At 35.2% G+C, this 18555-nt stretch overlaps 2 protein-coding genes across 2 annotated transcripts in view; one reads left to right on the top strand and one right to left on the bottom strand.

The window, feature by feature from the left end:
- Window positions 1–18555, bottom strand: part of LOC127853552 (activating signal cointegrator 1 complex subunit 3-like) — a 215834-nt gene that overhangs the window by 17311 nt on the left and 179968 nt on the right.
- Window positions 3388–18555, top strand: part of LOC127853556 (protein SpAN-like) — a 46164-nt gene continuing 30996 nt past the window's right edge. The window contains exon 1 of the mRNA XM_052388148.1: window positions 3388–3903. The gene's annotated coding sequence lies outside the window, so the exon portion shown is untranslated. The remainder of the gene's footprint in view (window positions 3904–18555) is intronic.

Here is an 18555-nt window from a genome sequence, read left to right on the forward strand (position 1 = left end):
ACTTGAAATAAAATATCAATTTCTAAGAACTGAATTGTCTTGAACAACAGGAATTGATACAGGGCAAGGAAATTGTCTTGAACAACAGGAATTTATACACAGCAATGAATCTCTTTGACCTTATCTTCTAAGGGAAAAACCCACCACTTAAAATTGAAAAAGCTTACTTGAGCTTTACATGGGAAAGCAGTATGAAAAATCCTTAATAAGTTTAAATATTGATTTGTGTAAGTTACTTAATAAAACAACTGTTGTTATTCTGAATTGTGTAACATTGGTTGAAACATCAAGTAAAAGACTGTATGAAATATAATAACCGTCATATTTTTGAAACGAGACTATTGCCAAGCAATATATGTCCAATACCGGTGAAACTCCACCATTTACAGATTATTTTTTTAATTTGTTGTCATAGCAACCAGAATTCTTGACGTAGGAACGAAATGAAATGACATGCATAATCTCCATATTGCCATCTATCCATGTTTCAAGTTTCATGAAAAAATATGAAGAACTTTTAAAGTTATCGCAGGATCCAGAAAAGTGTGATGAACAGACTGACATACAGACTGACTGACACACAGTGTGCAAACCATTATAAAGTCCCATCCGGTTTCAACAGTATATATAGGGGACAATAACTCAATTGTATAGGCCTGGACCAACAAACAGCTACAAGACTTCATTGTTAATTAAAATTGACACTAACAAGGTAAATCCAGAAAGCTCTTTTAACAGGTGGTTGTTTTTGTTGCCCCACTGTCTAGCCTGTTAGATTGGAAATCTTGGGCGAATGGTTCACAAATGTATATAGAAAACAATGAAGTCCTGGGAAAATGAACTTTTCTTGCATAAGTGCACCTTGCATTATTAGAATATTCCCCCCTGGGAAATTGATAGGAATGAATTCAAGCAAATGGAATCAATCAAATGTCATTTTACTTTGAAATCAGGAAAGGTGAAATATTTTCTTTTGCTACCATCCCTTAGTGAGGTGAAACATACTACATGTAACAAGGTATCACAGTTTCAAGTGTGTTTTCCTACATAGATTTTACCTTGTTTAACTGAACTTTTTTTGAAACCACTGGTAAATTACAACAATGCATGCAGAGTTATACGCTTTGCAATTATATAGATAGATGGGTATGTTCTGTACTTTAATAGACAGGGTATATTCTGCAGTGTTATAGACTGTATGGTATATTCTGCAGTATTATAAATAGTTGGGTATGTTCTGCAGACACTTGGGTTTCTTCAACAGTGTTATAGACAGTTGGGTATGTTTTGCAGTGTTAAGGACAGTTGGGTATGTTCTGCAGTGTTATAGACAGTTGGGTATGTTCTGCAGGGTTATAGAAAGTTGGGTATTTTCTGCAGTGTTATAGACTGTTTGGTATGTTCTCCAGGGTTATAAAAAGTTGGGTATTTTCTGCAGTGTTATAGACTGTTGGGTATGTTCTGCAGTGTTATAAACTGTCGGGTATGTTTTGCAGGGTTATAGAAAGTTGGGTATTTTCTGCAGTGTTATAGACAGTTGGGTATGTTCTGCAGGGTTATAAAAAGTTGGGTATTTTCTGCAGTGTTATAAACTGTTGGGTATGTTCTGCAGTGTTATAGACTGTTGGTTATGTTTTAAAGTGTTATAGACTGTTGGGTATGTTCTGTAGTGTTATAGAAAGTTGGGTATTTTCTGCAGGGTTATAGACAGTTTGGTATGTTCTGCAGTGTTATAGACTGTTGGGTATGTTGTGCAGGGTTATAGAAAGTTGGGTATTTTCTGCAGGGTTATAGACAGTTGTGTATGTTCTGCAGGGTTATAGACAGTTGGGTATGTTATGCAGGGTTATGGACAGTTGGGTATGTTATGCAGGGTTATAGAAAGTTAGGTATGTTATGCAGTGTTATAGACAGTTGGGTATGTGCTGCAGGGTTATAGACTGTTGGGTATGTTCTGCAGGGTTATAGAAAGTTGGGTATGTGCAGCAGGGTTATAGACAGTTGGGTATGTGCTGCAGTGTTATAGACAGTTGGGTATGTTCTGTAGTGTTATAGACAGTTGGGTATGTTCTGTAGTGTTATAGAAAGTGGGTATGTTCTGTAGTGTTATAGAAAGTGGGTATGTTCTGTAGTGTTACAGACAGTTGGGTATGTTCTGTAGTGTTATAGACAGTTGGGTATGTTCTGTAGTGTTACAGACAGTTGGGTATGTTCTGTAGTGTTATAGAAAGTGGGTATGTTCTGTAGTGTTATAGAAAGTGGGTATGTTCTGTAGTGTTATAGACAGTTGGGTATGTTCTGTAGTGTTATAGACAGTTGGTATGTTCTGTAGTGTTACAGACAGTTGGGTATGTTCTGCAGTGTTATAGAAAGTGGGTATGTTCTGCAGTGTTATAGAAAGTGGGTATGTTCCGCAGTGCTATAGAAAGTTGGATATGGTCTGCAAAGTTGTAGAAAGTTGGGTATGTTCTGCATTGTTACAGACAGTTGGGTATGTTCTGTAGTGCTATAGACAAGTGGGTTTGTGCTTTATGTGATGAAAAAAGTTGGGTATGTTTTGCAGTGTAGCAGACAGTTGGGTAAGTTGTGCAAAGAAGTATGCTGTTCGGTATATTGCCCAGGGTTCAAATCTACAAGACAAACATGCTCAAGAAACCTAAGCTGACATGCATCAGACAACTGTGATTGACATTAATGTATAATCAACTATAAATTCTTCAGTTTAATCATGTACTGACATATACTGGCACAAATATATCTGATCAGATAAAGATAGGAATAAAGTAACAGCGCAGAAACATTCCATCATAATCTTTTACATTTGTAAAACATCAAGAGCCTTCACTCTGTTCAACACATTCTGCAGTTTTGCATGAATGTAGGTCACCTGTAGAACATGGGTGCCATCATGTCTTCTAGAATGATTAAAAGGACAAGCTGACTTTGAACAACACGCAGGAAATATCAGCAAAATTCCCAAAGAAATCTTAAAGAAATGAACGACATTTGGGGCCTTGAGATTCCTTGAAGAATCATAAATTATCCCCACAAAAATACATTTTCATGTATTCCCACCAGTGATACGCAATTTATTATACTTATAATTGATAATGCCTGCGATAATACCATAACCATCATAACCATTTTTAGCAAGTTAGCACCTTCTGCCTATCACCTCATATAATAAAAATAATAATGTGTCAATGTGAAAGTGCTGCATTTGCTACGCATTTCCAGATCAAATACAACAGTTTCCCACTCGTTCCACCCTAGGTATTCTGGGAGGAAGCATGTTGTGTTTACATTCTGGGCTGATGTTTCTACCTGGCCGACCTCTCTCTGACGTTTGAACAACACATCATAACAGTACCAGCTGATTGCCACAGCTCACCTGTACTACTGGAATGTTACCTGCAGTTTGACACAGATTCTCTATGTGTTAAAATCATACAAATGTACATAACACAAGAACGATTTTCAAGGATTTTCTAGGTTTACAAATGTAAAGAGCAATGTTTGGACTCTGAATATAAATTTACAAAATAATGTAAATGCTTAATTTCCAGAAATCGCAATTGCTCTGCCTATTGGAACAACAGATGGATTTGTAAGCCTTCATTTGCAAAGATTTTGTTTGTATGTCTACAAAAAAATGATTGAACATCTGTTTTAACTTGTGTAAATGACACAGTGGAAGTGAAAAACACAGGAGTTTTTTTCCAGTAATGAGTGTAATATAGACTTAACAGATCATTATTAGTGTATTGTTTAGTATGCCAGCACACACAAAAACATAAGAACACAGAGGTCCTAATAAAAATGGAATTTAACTAGGGCGTGATCAATTTGAAGGTATTGGCAAGAGATCTTCAAAGGAAAGGATCAAAACTAATCAACATAAAGGTAACCCTTTGTTACATCATTTGAAACAATCAATATCAACATGGAACATGGCAATTTCCAGAAGTTTGAAACATTTAAAACTGTTATGGGGGTAGGGTATGAAAACATTATGCATGTATGTACATCCTCATTGCACAAGACTTGCATTTACAAGGTTTGTGTGTGTATGTCAGAGTTTATTTACAGGTCATCACCAAATCTTCACAACTACCTTATGTCCTGATCTGCCCCTGTGACCTTTCAGAGGAAAATATTAATTTTTGAGCCAACATAGGGCAAATTTACACAGGAGAAATAAAACTAATACAAAACAAGAGCTGTAACCATAGGACGACTTATGCCCCCTATAAACGCTTGCTAGAAGTTATGAGCTTTTTTCGAAACCAAAACGCAGATTTCAAAACCTAAACGCGAACCCTAAGTTCAAGGTCAAGGTCACAGGAGTCAAAATTTGTGTGCGTATGGAAAGGCCTTGTCCATATACACATGCATGCCAAATATGAAATTGCTATCTGAAGCGACATAGAAGTTATGAGCATTTTTCGAAATCTAAACGCAAAGTGTGACGGACAGACGGACGGACAGTCCGATCACTATATGCCCTCCTTGGGGGCATAAAAATGTCTTAGAATATCAGAATTAATCAGAAAGCCACATAAACTAGAGAGCAGACAACATGCTAAATCCTTGAAATGCACTAAGTGACCCCATGACCTAGTTTTTGACCCGGCATGACCCATATTCGAACTTGACCTAGATATTGTCTTGATACAACTTCTGACCAAGTTTGGTAAAGATCAGATGAAAACTACTTCAATTAGAGAGCGGACACCATGCTAAATCCTTGAAATGCACTGAGTGACCCCTTGACCTATTTTTTGACCCGGCATGAACTATATTCGAACTTGACCTAGATATTGTCTAGATACAACTTCTGACCAAGTTTGGTAAAGATCAGAGGAAAACTATTTGAATTAGAAAGCGGACACAAAAAGTGTGACAGACTGACAGACTGACAGACAGACGGACAGTGCGAAATCTATATACCCCCTTTCGAAGGAAAGGGGGCATAAAAAGTGTGGAATTGCTATGATGGTGTGCTGTATGGGTACAAGGTGTCATCATGCATCTGCAATCATATTTGACCAGCTCTAACCAAAATATTAAGCATGTGATGTCATGACAACACAATAAAATAGAGCTATGGCTGGCCCCAGTAAGCATTGGGATGGAAGTCATTTTTATGCTGACATTGTTTGCAAAAAATGTCTCTCTTGAAAAGTACAGAGACTTGATTGAACTGCAACCATGCATCAATCATATGTTTTTTAATTAAATATTACAAATCAAGTGTCGAGCCCAAAATTAATGCGCCTCATATAGATACATGAAGCAGATACAACAATTTCACACTAAACTTTCAAAATAAAGAATTTGAAGTTGAGCCCACAACATGCCAAGTAATATAACATAAAAAAGTGCTTACCATATTTTATCTTCCAAGATTAACATTACCAACGCATGCACTGAGGTTCATATGAAAGCATTGCCAACAAAATATATATTGTAAACAACATGATTACCTCAGAAAATGTTTCTGAACTTGGCTCTAAACACTGTGGCTTTTATTAAAAATCTGATTTATAACCGTAATAACTCTATGTTTTCGGACACTCTAAGTTTTCGGACACCCCTTTTTTTAGCAAAAATAATTATTTTTTGTGACTCTTAATTTTCGGACAAACGAGTTTTAGTCCATATTTAATGTCTCTAAGTTTTCGGACAGTATATTTTTCATCGCTATTTTACCAAATTTCGGTCCTGTTTTCTTTATCTAATGACACTTCGATCATGGGGTTTTACAACCAGATTAACATCATAAACCATGGCAGGTGCAACGGACCATTACATTTGCGTCATTGGGTAAATAACCTTGTAAACCGGTATTAAACAATGGTTTGGCCCGATAGCATAAGCGTTATGACAATTACCAGGGGTAGTGCTAGTTAGCAGTTCAATTATCTACCGCAATGGTACTACCCCTTCACAGTAAAATAACTATAACAAATACTAAACGCTTCAAGGTGTGATGCACACTATTGCAAGTTTTACGAACAATGGAAGGTGTAACAACAACTATCGGAAGTGAACAAACACAGAATTCTTAATTTGCTTTTTTATCTACCGCAATGGTACTACCCCTTCTCAGTAAAATAACTATGACAAATACTAAATGCTTCAAAGTGTGATGCACCCTATTGCAAGTTTTACGAACAATGGAAGGTGTAACAACAACTATCGGAAATGAACAAACACAGAATTCTTAATTTGCTTTTTTATTGCATTAATTACAGGTTCATACTAGCGAGTATCGGTACATTATATGCTCATCTTTGAACTCGTTGGTCAAAGTACAACCTTGTAGTAACTTTCTGTCAAATAAATTAAGCATTCAACATGATTTAAAATGCAGTGCAAACATATATAACTGTAATTAATACTATACGGCATGGTATTTTACAAGCGCGTGCTATTACAGGTAGTCGTTGATACAATTGACGCTATTTTCGGACACTTCACTTTTCGACTCTAAGTTTTCGGACACCTGTATTTTGTAAATATTTTTCGTATCTAAGTTTTCGGACACGAAAAAAATTAATTATTTTTAAGTGTCCAAAAACATAGAGTAATTACGGTAATGGCAACAGATGATATTAGGACAGAAAGTATGTCGAGGTGCCAATAATGTTTCAAAGGTCATGCACATATTGCACAATTATTACACAAATGTTCTGAATTAACAAATATTCTGGGCGTTTTCTTGGTAATTGCTTTTGATGAACTGACTTAACACAACAAACAACAACAACAACAACATGAATTATTAAGTCAATGAATATAAAAATTGCAGAAGTATATTTAGTGAAAACACATCTTTGACAGCTGTTTTATCTTTCGTTTCTGACATTTTTTGTGTGATATAACCATCAAAATGGTATATTGTTTTCCGAATTTGTATAAATTATCAATGAATTCATCTATCCGAGAACCAGGAAAGACGTCATAAGGCCTGCAATGCAGAACTCTTGATTCTGTTTTTTTCTTGCATCATTTCTTGATAAAACATAAAGCGATCTTGACTGATCAACTGTCAAAGTAAGCAGTTCCAGCCAGCATTGAAGACCTTCTGTTAAATAAATCAGGGAGGTTTTATACTTCTTGCAATATGTTTCACAAGAATTGCGCAATTATTATTTTAGTTTGGTTACATTGCATGAAATGTGACTCAGTGTTGTGAGATGGGTGAAGTTATGAATACAAATATTTAGTTATATGTCAGAGTGAAGAAAAGCATTCAATACACAAAGCAAATTAATCTGGCAAAATGAACTGGTAATGTTTAATTGGCACACACCTGAATTTGTCCTAAACAACAAACATGTGTTTTTTTCTCTCAAAGTCATAAATGTAGGCAAATGAAAATTATTTGAATACAGGAAAATACAAACCACAAAAATATGGAGAAGGGGAAGCAATAAATGATCAATATCTATTGAAGAAATCTCTATAGGCAATTAAGTTCCAAGCACACTAGTGTACTTGTGCATGTAGAACATGTGTTCCTGGAAGGTTGTTATCAGTTTATAATTCTGGATTTTCCCGCTTATGTAAAGCTGGGAATAATTGATTAACATGGAGCAATTACGATTTTTTAGTCAGAATGTATTCTTGCTTGAGCATTAAAAATAAACAAATTATATTTCCAGACTAAATTCACACTCAATCAATCTGTGATATATTCTGGGAAACCCTCTAAAAAGATACAACTGTCAAATTCTTAAGTTCTCTTTAAAAGAATCCTCCCTGTAGAAGATAATGAGACCTTTCCAACAATGAATCTTTCCTAAGACTGTTTTTCTGTGTAGCTGTATTAAGCCAGCTTTTCACTTTACCTGACCATTGTAAGTGTCCAATAAAATTCAAATAAAATTTCCCGCGGCTAGGTACGAATGAATACACTTCATTTATTCCATTGGCTGATTTGAGTATACCACCAGAACATTGGAAACATATCCCCGTCTTCTTTGTAACACTGTTTAACTGCATGAAACAATTTTATCTCTAATGAAAAGGCTTAATAGATAGAAGAGTTTTACACTCAATTCTCGACATCAATATAGTTTGTGCGTGCACCTTTTATTTTCAGAGGATTGCCAGGGCAATAGCGTTTATACTTAAAGGCTATGTTCTCGTATTTAGTACTTACTTCCATATTCCTGTCAACATGTTAACATGTAAAAGTATAAAGAGCAGTGGAAGCGAGACCTCACTTAAATGCATTGCATTTCAACCCGCGAGGTATCAGGTCAATTCGCGGCCAGTGTGTGAATGTCAGAGTTTATATACAGGTCATCACCGGAGTTCGCGGCCATTAAAATAATCTTTATATAATAAAGACGCTATCCGTGAACTAGGTGACCTGGAATTTTCTTTAGACCAGAAATATGTTAAATGGAGATATTTAGCAATATAATTATGGTATGTCAATAATAGATTCTTAATGTGTTTTCAACCATACAATGATTAATATTATTTTTGATTAATTTAACAATAATTATTCCACCATATTGACTAATGTATTAAGCATGAGCGCGATGATTCTCGATACTGTTAATAATCGAATCAAATAGCAATGCCTGACAAACCACTAAAACAGGTTTGTTCGAAGAACATGCCTATAACTATGGATACTTTGCGTGTGGCCGGTTGACTCATATGTTTTTATTTCACGTCCATTCTTCTTTTGGTTTTCTGTTTTGTATCTATAGGTTTATGACCAGCAATATGTAATAATGTAAAATAAGCCGCGAAAACTCCGCGTAACATCCCGTACTGCGTGTGATGCAGCTAAGAACTGCACAGAAAAAGACATTCGCTATCCTCAATCTCATTCATTTAACTATCAACGCCGTATATCATTTTTAAAGATATTTCTTGTCTGTCTTAACTGGAATTCTCGTTAATCATAATCCTTCCAAAACATGAATAGTCCCTAAACCAGTTTTGTCTTGACTGTATTACTCAGTCAAGCATCATCTTCTTTCCAAAAGAAATCACTCTTAACTTGAATTCTCTAAAACATGAAAGAATTCAACTTTAAACCAGACATGGATTCTCACTGGGATAATCTGTGACTTCAATAGTGTTATAAGTCCCCTACCGGTGAAACCGGAGGGGACTTATGGTTTGCGCTCTGTCTGTCTGTCAGTCTGTCACACTTTTCTGGATCCTGCGATAACTTTAAAAGTTCTTCATATTTTTTCATGAAACTTTTAATATGGACAGATGGCAATATGGAGATTATGCACGTCATTTCATTTTGTTCCTACATCAAGAATTCTGGTTGTTATGGCAACACATAGACTAATGTTGACGACACAAGACAGATCATGACTGATCACAAACGCGATCACAAAAGCTCACCTTACGCATGTTGTGCTCAGGTCAGCTAAAAAACTGAACATGCTCAACTTTTTAAAATAAAGCATGGTTAAAATTAATCCTATGTATACACTTGTTAAATCTTGACCCCAATATGCATTCATACTAATGTTGTGTCATACATAGTTCTGCACATTATATTCACTCTTGAAAAACTGTTGCAACCATGCAAGCAAGTTTGAATGTTGTGCATTAAAAAGTGTAGGACTTATTGGTCAGACTAGTTAGCATCTTCAGACAGATGAACAGACACATCCTTGCATTAAAAAGTGTAGGACTTATTGGTCAGACTAGTTAGCATCTTCAGACAGATGAACAGACACATCCTTGCATTAAAAAGTGTAGGACTTATTGATCAGACTAGTTAGCATCTTCAGACAGATGAACAGACACATCCTTGCATTAAAAAGTGTAGGACTTATTGGTCAGACTAGTTAGCATCTTCAGACAGATGAACAGACACATCCTTGGTGATTCCAGTAAATTTAGTAGCAGGGATATAATGATGCTTTCGTTTTTGTAAGGCTTCTAGAAACATGGGAGCCTCTACTCCATAGAATTTCTGTAAATATATTTCACCCAGATAGCCATGTTTACATAATTTACAGGTATAAATATATATGCTAACATGTAAATATTTGTGCAACAAGACGATTCTTGACATCAGACAATTTTGCAATTATCAAACAGTTTTTCAAAAGTGAATCTTATTTGCAGAACTATGGATGACACAACATTAGTGTGAATACATTTTGGGGTCAAGATTTAACAAGTGTGCATTTAGGATTTAAATTAATTTATTAATTTCACAAATGAGTTATTAATGTAAGCAAATGACCACTGTAGTAATAACTTTCAATATTGTTTAATTATCAATGGTAAACTGTAAATAAACTACATGTAAAAACACCTTTGCACCAAACCTGTCTATGCAACCTCTGATGTCTTACAACAACATCATATAAGAGTGTTTTTTTCTTATGATTGCTTTAGAAAACAAATAGTATTCGATTTTTAGCACAGACATGTGTTCCTTTGATAATAATATAATAACATGATAACAGTAGTTAACATTCAAAATATTTCTATAAATACTGAACACACAAAAACAAACAGAAGGGAAAATGGGATTCTTGGATAATTGACAACAATACAACTATATCAAGATATTCCGTAGTAAGAAATCTTGCCAAGAGTAAGTACTTCATCGACCTACAAGAGGTCCATGGTAAACCTATATTGCTCACCTTGGGATTTGTTGGGGGGGGGGGGTAAGTTCATAGAACTGTGTATTATGTGCAAACATTTACCTTTCCTATAAATTTGGGAGCACAAATAAACTCTCCCCTGAATGTGAAATGCATGGGGGCAAAAATGAATTAAGTGGTGGTACATACAGGCCTCAAAAAGCATAAATGTCATACAGTTGTGGTGACTTTGGTTAACTGATCATGAGAAACTTCGTAAATGTTGCCCATATTTTAGTTTATTTTTGCATGGAACATATGTTCTACATGCACAAGTACACTATTGTGCTTGGAACTGTAAAAAAATGCACAAGTACACTATTGTGCTTGGAACTGTAAAAAAATGCTCAAGTACACTATTGTGCTTAGAACTCAATTGCCTATATATATTACTTCAATATATATTGATCATCGCCTTTATTGCATCTCCTTCTCCATACCAAGCAACCATAATTATATGCTCTGTGTATCTTCCAAACTTCTGTGTATAATTTATGGGGGTATTTACCTCATCCAATATATACTCTGAAATAGATGTTATTTAACACTGCTGGATGTTTACAATTTATTATTTCAAAAAAAAACAACAGATTTCTGCCTTACAAACTCTTGGATGGTAAGGGCACATTATAGCATAACTTTCTCAACTAAATTCGTAACAGTTGCCACAAACTTCATATTCTCTTTCATGGACGCAATATATACCAATTAACCAATAAAGCATGATTTCTGTTCAAAATATTGAAAAGAATGAGTTACATCTTCATTTTCATTATTTTGTAACATAAACGAAGCATCGTGAAAGTTCACCATTGATGTGCTCAGGTAAGCATATTCAGTTCTGATGCAATACGTGTACTGGTTGTCATGACTTCTAACACAATTATAATTTAGCTCACACCTAGAACACTGCAATGCGGTCATACCAATGTAAACACACAATGATTCATGCATTATAATCTTACAAAATCTTTACTCAGAAAAATACCCAATAATTACCACAAAAACTAATAAAATAATTAATAGCTACTACAGTATTGTGCTCCTTTCTTATTTCAAACATTTTATCGTGTTGGTTTTGAATCACCAATGACAACACAAATTTTCCAACCTCAAGTCTGTCATAATGTTCAGATCTTTTTCTGTAATTGCATTGATTCGTATTGCCTTAACCTCCGGTTATACAACAATAATAATAAATATTGACAAATTCCTGGTCTGGCTTTAAACATGGGGTCAATACCATTGTTTGTTTCGAGTCAATATCATTTGTTGTTTAACTTTGTTCCATGTTAGATGGACTCTTTTCCACTGAGTAAATATACAAACACATGTAGGGAGGGAACGTGAGTGCAATGTAATAGCCATGTTTTAATGTGCAAATGCTACCTGCATTTTCTGTAAATGATGCAAGGGTATAAACCCTTTCACACCTAGAGGCAATGTGAAAATGGCTATGTGCAAACAGCATATAACCAGAACAGCCTGCAAGTGACTTGCAGTCTGTTCAGGTTTTATGCTGTTTGCTTCTCATCAGTATCTAAGGTTTGGAGATAAAGCCTTAAAAACTTGAATCTATTAAGAAAGGTCTTAAATTAAATATACCTTTTTAAGGGACTACAAATGCGTGAAAATATGTTTCTAAGAGGTAAAGGGTTAAACTTATTTACGATAAACATTAGAGCCACACTCCTGGAAATCGAGCTTAATGCGCTGTCCGCACTGGTTAATCTGGGTTGACACTCTCCGCTTGTGAGGATTTTAACTTCAAAGAAAGTCTCTTCTAAACAACAAGATGTGTTTGTGAAACACAATGTCCCCCTATATGATGTTTGACCTTGAAGGATGACCTTGACCTTGACCCTTCACCACTCAAAATGTGCAGCTCCATGAGATACACATGCATTTCAAATATAAAATTGCTAGCTTCAATATTGCAGAAGTGACATTACATAAGCAATTTTGACCCATATATTTGACCTTGAAGGATGACCTTGACCTTTCACCACTCAAAATGTGCAGCTCCATGAGATACACATGCATGCCAAATATTAAGTTGCTATCTTCAATATTGCAAAAGTATTCATAAAATAAGCGATTTGGGCCACATATATTTGACCTCTGACCTTGAAGGATGACCTTGACCTTGACCTTTCACCACTTAAAATGTGCAGCTCCATGAGATACACATGCATGCCAAATATCAAATTGCTATCTTCAATATTGCAAAAGTACTCATAAACTGAGCGATTTTGGCCACATATATTTGACCTTTGACCTTGAAGGATGACCTTGACCTTGACCTTTCACCACTCAAAATGTGCAGCTCCATGAGATACACATGCATGCCAAATATCAAGTTGCTATCTTGAATATTGAAATACTGCAAAAGTGTACATTAAATGAGCGATTTTGACCCATATATTTGACCTTTGACCTTGAAGGATGACCTTGACCTTGACCTTTCACCACTCAAAATGTGCAGCTCCATGAGACACATATGCATGCCAAATATCAAGTTGCTATCTTCAATATTGCAAAAGTTATTGCAAATGTTAAAGTTGGCGCAAACCAACCAACAGACCAACCAACAGACCAACCAACCAGCCAACAGACAGGGCAAAAACAATATGTCCCCCACTACTATAGTGGGGGACATAAAAATCCAGATTAAGCTGTAAGCATTGTCCCTGATTAGTTTGTTCAGACTGCACACCCTAATCGGGGACGATACTGTATGCATATGCATTAAACCTGCTTTTCAAAGAGAACCGCTCATATATATTTTAAGATTTCTAACTTTATCAACAACTTCACCACTTGAGGCTTTATTAATTAAAGTCTCCATGTTATGACATCAAAAGTCATTGATCAAAGATTTTCACCTTTTTAGGGCACATTCATTTTTCAGGAAACACTTATATAACAGACATCAGCAACATACAAATTAGCAGAGACATAAAAATATCAAATACAAACATTAATTTCATGTCAACACCATTAAGTAATTATATGGATTGTGTCCACTGGGACTTCTCTCTAATCATGGAATATCAGTGATTGTTAACCACTGTTAGAAAGGCTAAAAAAGATCAAAGAACAGTGTGTTACTTAGAGCATATTGGTCCACAAGTTAATTAAATCATTTAGTAATTTTCTATCTAGTGTAAGGCATAGCTTTCTTTGAAGCACTAATTAAATGATTGATCTGTTATCAAGTCGTACATCTATACTTAAGTTGACTAATAGGACTTCAGTCACCGAATTACACATCCTTGATGACTTCTATGCATGCAAACTTAGGATTATGGGTAAATTGTAGAATCAGGCAAGATTGGTTCATGCACTGCATTATGCATGCACCCATCCTCACATACACAGTGTGATATTCTGAGTTTTATATTGTAATGTAATGTTTTGGGTATGAAATGTCCAGCGAAATTGCAGATAGTGTGCTACTGAGAGTGTGAAGTTGTGTGTGGTGATACTATGAGTGTGAAATTTTGATGTAAAAGAACAATACTAGCATGAAATTCAAAAGTGTGTGTCAAATCTTGGGTTTGAATTTAGAATATCAGACTTTGAAGTTGCAAATTGAAACAAAACCAGATAAGGCAGCAAATTTTACTCCATCTGAAATAAATTATTTGTTTTAAATGTGAGAAGTCCTTAACAATATTGCAATGCTGCATAATGTTCATATAAATCAATCCTTTACACTGATGCACTTTATGTATTCATGAAAAGGAAATTTTGCAACATGCAGTAACCACTTACCATCAGACCTCAAAGCAAACTTTGCAAATGTTTGCAGAAAGAGTTCAGATACATTGATGAGTGTTTTATCAAGGCAACGGCAGTGGGCTTCCAACTAGAAATCATTAACAGTTTGAACTGGCAGACCTCCAAATGATAGTAAATACTTCACGGTAATAGGTGTTGATAGTTTTCGCCCAGATCTTTCTACTTCAAGGTGCATGGAAAACAGTATTGTCTGCCAATATATTCCATTTATCGATTGCACGAGCTTGATTTATGTGCATTAAGCCACCAATCTCCGCCAAAAGTGCTGTCAGATTCCTACTGATGTACATCGTGTGCAAATAACGACAACGTCACGATAACATCTAACAGATTGATGAGCCCAAAATACTCATCTGTTATTTTTTCCATCGCTAATTTTAGAATGTCAGAATTTAGTCAACGTAGGGTCATAAACCACTATAAATAACTTCCTAACGTCCATTTTTATTAAATATTGTAAGTCTTATTAAACATTGTAAGCTGATGATACAATGAATTAAAATTTGCAAACATGTAGATATGCTTAGCAACAACATATATTATTTATAAATTACTGTAAATTCATTCATTTGTTATCTTTCACGTGCTCTTGGTTTCAGTAAAATTTTGATAATCATTTTATTGGATTTTAAATCCACAAAAAAAACATGATATGATCCTTCAGCTGACAGGCTGACACAATTATATAAGAATGCTGGGAATCAATAAGGTGCACAGCTTACCACATAGTCACAGACACAATAAGCAACCACCTGTACCCACTTGAGTGTCTTAACCCTTTATCACTTAGACAGGTATTTTGCCTTTAGATACTGATGAGCAGCAAACAGCATCAAACCTGAAGAGACTGTGAGTTACTGCCAACTATCCAACTCTACCATATGGTATTCCCCAAAATGACATCACATGAGATTAAATATTTACTTCCATGGAATTCCGATGTGACAAGTGTTTACTTTGCCCACTGGAACACTCTCCCCTGTATGACATCATTGTGGCCAGAACCACACAATAATTACTAATGAAGCATATTTGTTATTATAACATATACTGGGCCGGTCAAACTGAAATAACACTAGCACCAACAGATCATTTGTTTGTCTTGTTTCACAGGTGAAAAATTCATAACAATCAATCAAACGCACCACAACTGATATGTATAGAGAAGTCAGGTGTGAGTACAGTTTGTAACAGTTTGATTGTTTGGAGCATTGCAAGAAAGCAAGAAAACAGAACAAATAGTGTTGCCATCTTTAACAAGTTGAACACCTGTTTTGCTAGTGGCTCTTGCTGCAATTAATGAGGATTTAGAAATGCTGTTGCAGTCTGGCAGCCTCTGTGTTATGTCACAGCCCTCAGGGACACAGGTGCCCATTCTTCACACCTTGCACATTTCACACTACATTTCACACTTTGGAGTTTGGGCCCATACTACTGTTGATGGAGATGGATTGGGGACATTGTCACCTTGTAAGAGCCCACTTGAAATTACTGGGCTGTCAAAGTTAATTTGCAAATTGTTCAATGGAGATCATCAAACAGGTCTCTTTGACTAAACCTGCTGAAAGTTAAAGTAACCCACAGTTTAATGATATAGTAATGTAGTTTACATTTGTTAAAAGCCAAGACATTTTATAAAGTGGCTGATACATTGAAGATGATCATTTTTAATCCACTTGTTCTATTCATGTTTTCATGGAATTAGTCACATTTTGTATACATGTGGGTCATTATGGAAGCGTCCAAGGTAATATCAAAATGTTTACAGGCATAAACAATTAGTTTAGTTTAAACCTATTTATTTTAGCTCCATTGCATAGAAAGCCTAGGGCTTATTTGAAATGCTCTCGAGTCCGTTTCCCAGGGCCTAGACCCAGCACTTGGTGTCTATGGGGAAGATCTAAAGAACGTTCACACAGTGGGGATCGAACCAATGACCTCCCGGTCGCTAGGCGGACACCATATCCACTACGCCATGGCAACCTTCAAATTAAATTTTATTACTATTGACCTTGAATTGTGACCTTGACCTTTCAAGGTCATCTGCCATGTGTGCAAGTCATTGTCTGGTCATGGGGAAGAAAAATTCATAGTTATATTAAAATCATTGAAGGCATTAAAAAGTTACCAAGTGGAAATTTTGACAGACAAAAACACCCAAAAGCAAAATGGATGTCGCAACTACAAAGATGTTTCCAATGTTCTGGAAAATTATGGCCAATGAAATATTTGAATGTCTTCATTTGGTTCTGCTGGCTTTATGTAAATGTCATTTAAGGTGAAAATCTGGGTCAAACAGCTACGCTGAACAAAAGATCCGGGGTTGAGCATAAAATTGTAAATACTTTACTTCGTTATCAAAAGACTGCTATCAAAATACAGGCTCCATTCACATCTTTCCTACAAAATCCCCTGTTTTGTAATAACATGCTAATATCTTTGTAAGATTTAAGGACTTTTAATCTATGCTTCCACCCATTCCATTCCCTGTTTTACTGAGGAAGCCACCTGTAGGATTGATCAACCTGGAAAACTCAGAGAATTAATTGAAAGAACAAAATATACTTTCAAGAACACTATTCCCCTTAGGGGGTGATTCTGGAGATATTTTTGTTGCCAAGATTTTGGTAATAGTTTATCATTGTAATGGAGGTTGTGGATCTATAATAATGATGAACTTAAAAGTTGCAGATCACAGCATAAATTGTGAGGAACTTATTTATTTTCATTTTTTTATTTATTTATTTGTCTTAAATTATGATGATTTTGTACAGAATATTCTATCGAAAATAATTTTAAAATACTACTGTCATTGATAAGAACTCTAAATTATCCTAAATATTAAATTGATTTAGATTTGTGCTCATGCGAAAGCTCCTGTTTTTCATCCTCATCTTTGAAAATCAATAAAAAATCGGTTTCAAAGTATTTGAAATCAATTTAGCAACTTTTATCTTTTTATGCCCAATTGCCATCATGATAACATATGAATGGGAGCACATTTCTTTCCATTACTCAACCAATTATAGTCCATTACTGGCAACAATAATATTTCAGCAACAAAACAAAATCATTTGAGCAAAAAATTGCTAGCAAGTTTATTGCCTTTTTTTTAAAGCTTTCAGTGACAGTCTCAGACTGATTGCAATATCAGTACCTGCTTTACTGGTTTCAACCATCGCATAAATGTACAAAGGAGTACAAAAATGAGCTTTGAGATAAAATAAATTTATTTATTTTAAATTTTATCTTCAGCAGAGCATGAAAATCTTGCAACAATAAAGACAACACTGCCGGATTAGCACCTGGAGGCCCACGCCACTGGCCCCTCGTCGGCCTAGTTCTTAGTAGAGCGCCACAGCCCAGTCGATTTCATTTGTTTAAATAAGCAAAAAAATATTTTGCAAATAATGAATGATTGTCACTTGATTAGAACATTATAACAATGATATAAAACAATTGGCTTTGTCAAATCATTAGATCATGTATTAGTAAAGAAAATTCTTTAGTCACGGTCTCACAGGGGCCCCTAAAATTCACAGGGCCCATTGGCAGTTGCCTACTCTGCCTAATAGGTAATCCAGGACTGGATATATATTATCCTTTTTGAAAAGGTGCTTGTAGCCCCATTTGCCTTTTTCATACATAAATAATATTATAACAATTTGTTGTTTTTTTGTATGTTAAATTAAAAATGCAATAACATTGTATTTATAAGTTGATACCTTATTTCATTATAAAAAGAATGTAAATAATATATACTAGATGTTTTACCAAACAATGTGTACAATTTGTTTAAATTCTCACTTGTATGTCCAGGTTAAATTAAGATCTTTGTACAAACCTGAACTGAAAATGGAACAACCTATGGAGGCAGTTTATATTATGAGCCCTAAGATGTCATGTCTGTAACCCAAAGATCAATGTTGTGTTCCGACAAAGCAAATATGTCGTATTTGCTTTTACTGACTCCCGCAGACAATAATAATAATCTGATAAATGACAAAGTATAAAACACTGCTCTTGCAAAATGAGTTGAGTCGGTGCAACAGGACTTTTGTGGATCAAAAACAATGCACTGCAGCAAGAACTTTTAACA

This window comes from Dreissena polymorpha, chromosome 12, assembly GCF_020536995.1.
Source record: "Dreissena polymorpha isolate Duluth1 chromosome 12, UMN_Dpol_1.0, whole genome shotgun sequence".
NCBI lineage: Eukaryota > Metazoa > Mollusca > Bivalvia > Myida > Dreissenidae > Dreissena > Dreissena polymorpha.